This window comes from Musa acuminata, chromosome BXJ3-2 (genome assembly GCF_036884655.1).
Source record: "Musa acuminata AAA Group cultivar baxijiao chromosome BXJ3-2, Cavendish_Baxijiao_AAA, whole genome shotgun sequence".
Taxonomy (NCBI): Eukaryota; Viridiplantae; Streptophyta; class Magnoliopsida; order Zingiberales; family Musaceae; genus Musa; species Musa acuminata.
In genome coordinates this window covers 11,184,399-11,188,067 of record NC_088350.1, presented here as the reverse complement: position 1 = coordinate 11,188,067, position 3,669 = coordinate 11,184,399, and the positions used below count along the sequence as shown (strand labels likewise).

The 3,669-nt window shown below is 36.6% G+C and overlaps 1 long non-coding RNA gene across 1 annotated transcript; it reads left to right on the top strand.

Moving 5' to 3' along the window:
• The first annotated feature begins 442 nt into the window (after positions 1–442).
• On the top strand, positions 443–2,895 carry LOC135630946 (uncharacterized). The gene is made up of 2 exons (XR_010494190.1): positions 443–970; positions 2,642–2,895. It is a non-coding gene; the product is annotated as an uncharacterized LOC135630946 (long non-coding RNA).
• Positions 2,896–3,669: the final 774 nt, after the last annotated feature.

Below are 3,669 nucleotides of genomic sequence, written 5' to 3'. Positions count from 1 at the left end.
GATCCTAACAGCATAGAGTTTATCATGGTTCCTTTAGGAACCCAATTCAGTTTGTTTGGACTTATTTTCTTGAATGGACAATAATGCGTCTTGTGTCCAAATTTGCAACAAAAGTTGCATTTGGTTTGGTGTTGAACATGTAAGATGGGGCCTTTTATGAAGGTGGTTTGATTTAGTGAGGACTTCTCACAAATCCAATTCCACTCCTTTTTGGAACGTGACCCTTGTTTGCAAGGATCATGTTCAATGACTTGCTACTAACCTCGAATTTCTTCAAGGTGTCCTTAAGTAGCAGGTTTTCTTTTTGGAGAGTTTCTAGATCACGGCATTTGATACATGAATTTAAACTATCATGATATTCAGTTTTTAACTTATCAAAATCACAAGTAAGACTATCATGCTCCTTTTTTAGCAATTTGTATTTTCTATTGATAATCTTGCATTCATCAAATAAGTCATGGAAGGCATTTAATAATTCATCGAAAGATAAATCAGCATCTAATAAATTCGTTACCTCATCTCCGATGGCCATTAAGGCGTAATTGTAACACCCCTCAATTCCGAATGTTCGTATAAATTTTTGGTGATAATGTAAGCATCTATTTTAATTGACAAAAGAAATAGAGTATGAATCAGAGGTAACTTATTTTTAAGATTTGGGAGATCTGTTCAAAAAAAAAAAAAAAAAAAAAAAAAAGAAAGAATCTGAGGACCTATATGTAAACCCTAAGGACCTAATCGTGAATATGATAAAAACAAGGACTAAACTGCAAAATGCACCAAATGACAAATTCCACCGCTTAAGCCTCTCTGCCTTCGTTGTTAAGGAAGCAGAGGAGGCAGCTCGTGGGTGATCAGGGAAAGAAAAGAAGAAGAAGAAGAAGAAGAAGAAGAAGGAGAAGAGAAAGAAAATTTGGGGCTTTTAGGGTTTTTGCTTTAATCTTGTTACTTCGGGTCAAAATTTGCAAAGGCAAGTGTTCTAACCCCATCCTACAGCAGTATTAGACTATATTTTTATGTTGATTCAAAATAAATTGGAAGATTTCTATTTAGAAACTGATATGTCTCTCCTTGGACATAAAACCATGGAATCTGAAAGTTTTTTTTTCGGTAAACTGACCCCTAAGCACTGTTTCAGCTATAAGTTTTAGTACAGAATGAGGATTCAGGCAGGAACTATTTTTGTTTGAAATTAGACTCGTATATATTTCTTTTGACACTGATTTTGTAGATTTTGGACACCGAATACTTACCCAAAAATTTGTTTCAAAAGAGCCTACAGACGCTGTAAAACAGAGTTCAAGATTTCTGACCTTTCGATACTAAAACGCCTATAACTCCCTGTTGAAAATTCTGGTTTGTACCAAACTGATTTTATTTGAAACTAGACTTGAAATCCTCTCTTTTGACATATAGTTTGAACATTTTGGAGTTCAATTGCTCATCCTATCGTCTGTTGAATCCGATCCTATAAAGTCTGCAAACCAGTGATTGTGATTTTGACCTTACGTTACCAAATCAGAGGTAACTCTGTGTTGGGAGCCCTGTTTCATATGAAATCTGTTCCATCCGAATATAGACTGATATATGGTTCAACCATAGCCTTCTTATGAGTATTGGAGCATATTTGTTATTTTGAAATATTTGTTGGATGTGCCACTGGAATTCTGTCCGAAATCGAGCTTTGGTCGATTTCGCGTATTCTGTTTCATTTCCTTTGGATACTTGAATTCGCCTAACCTTCTTATTGGAATTGAGCTGGTTACGATTGCTTAGAATCCCTGTACACTCTTGCTTTCAATTCTTTCCCTAAAATGAATATTTTTGTGAGAGATTTGTTCCTTGCATCACATTGTTTTTGAAAAGGCACATGTACGTTTGGTTGTTCCGCGTGTGCTTCCGTTATATGCTGCAATTTGTTGAAACTGCCTTCTTGTACTCTGGTGTGTGGGATTGTCTGGACCTTTGCCAGAAATGGTAAAGGGTATGCGCTGATTTGCCCGCTTTGTGGGGTCCCGCTATGTGGGATATTCTGGTATGCGCTTATTTGCCCGCTTTGTGGGGTCCCGCTTTGTGGGATATTCTAGTATGCGCTTATTTGCCCGCTTTGTGGGGTCCCGCTTTGTGGGATATTGCTTGGATGAATCACATTCTGACTGAGATCCCACTACACCCTCTATATGTTTGATATGACATCCAGAGTTTTGGTGAGTTATTTCTGTTCGTGCTCTGGATAGTTATGATATGATTGCAACGTCAAGGACGACGTTTGAGCTTCTGTATGACATATGAGTTTGATATGCTCTGAAATGCTTCATTCACTGTTGATTTTGCTTCGTAATGTTCCATATGTCGTTGATGTGATTTGGAACATTTTAAATGCCATTGATAAGCTCCGATATGTTTCCTTTGTTTCTGATATGCTCCAATTACTCTATGCCCCATCTGTCAGGAACCAAATATGTATGATTAAAAAGGACAATTATGATTCTGCTCCTAATGATATTATGTATACGAAATCGTATATTCTGCTTCGTGTTTGAAAACTGCATCTCTTTGGAAATTGTACTATTTTGATATGGATATGTTAGTCACTTGCTGAGCTCTTTATGCTCACCCCATTTGTTGATAAATTTTTCAGGATAGCGTAACTCTTGCTTAAATGTTAAGAATGGGCTGAGGCAGCGGAAAGTTTAGAAGACGTTGGGCAGAACTTTTGTTAGCATATATGTAGTTGTGTATAAGCTACCTTGCATCTAATGAAATGTGACTATGAATCTAAACCTGTGGATTTTGTGTAAGTTAAAGGATCCCTCATGTATAGGGTTTTGGAATGTTAAATTAAATTGTGTAATGATATGAACTTATGGTAAATCGATGATTGTGGTGACTGCATAGATTTCCCCACTTGTGGATTTATATTGTGGTTTTTATTTTGATGAGTTGAGTTCAGATTGTATAAATTATCGAGTGATGTGTGCTATGTTTATGAATTGCACAGGGTTATGAATTGATAGATTATAGAAGTGAAATTTTTGATCCGAATGTTTTCTTAGTGACCTCAAATGTGTGTTTGGATCCTGGGTTAGTTGTGGCGAAAAAAATTTAAATATCATGGATATTTTTAGGGGCGTGACAGTAATGAGCAACTTGCTCGGTGTTGGACTCCTCTTCTTCGGATGTGCTTGAATCATCCCATGTTGCTTTGAGCGCCTTCTTTTTTGTTGTTCTCTTTTTGGCTTAGGGACAATCACTCTTGTAGTGTCCCAGCTTTTTACACTCATAGCAAATAACTTGGTCCTTCTTGGGTTCAAGTTTATTTTTAGTGTCATTCTTAAACTTGTTTCTTTTAGTGAATTTTTTAAATTTTCTTATTAGAAGTGCCAAGTCATCGTCACAGTCCTCATCACTTGAGTTTTCTTTCAAGTGGTCTTCCAAAGTTCTAAGTGCCATATCCTTCCTGTTCTTTGGAAGGATGTCTTCTTGCTCTTCATGAGCTTTGCAAGTCATCTCATAGGTCATTAATGACCCAATTAGTTCTTCAAGAGGGAAGTTGTTTAGATCTTTTGCCTCTTGAATAGCAGTGACTTTAGGATCCCAACTCTTAGGAAGGGATCTTAGAATCTTATTTACGAGATCAAAATCCAAAAAACTTTTTCTGAGTCCTTT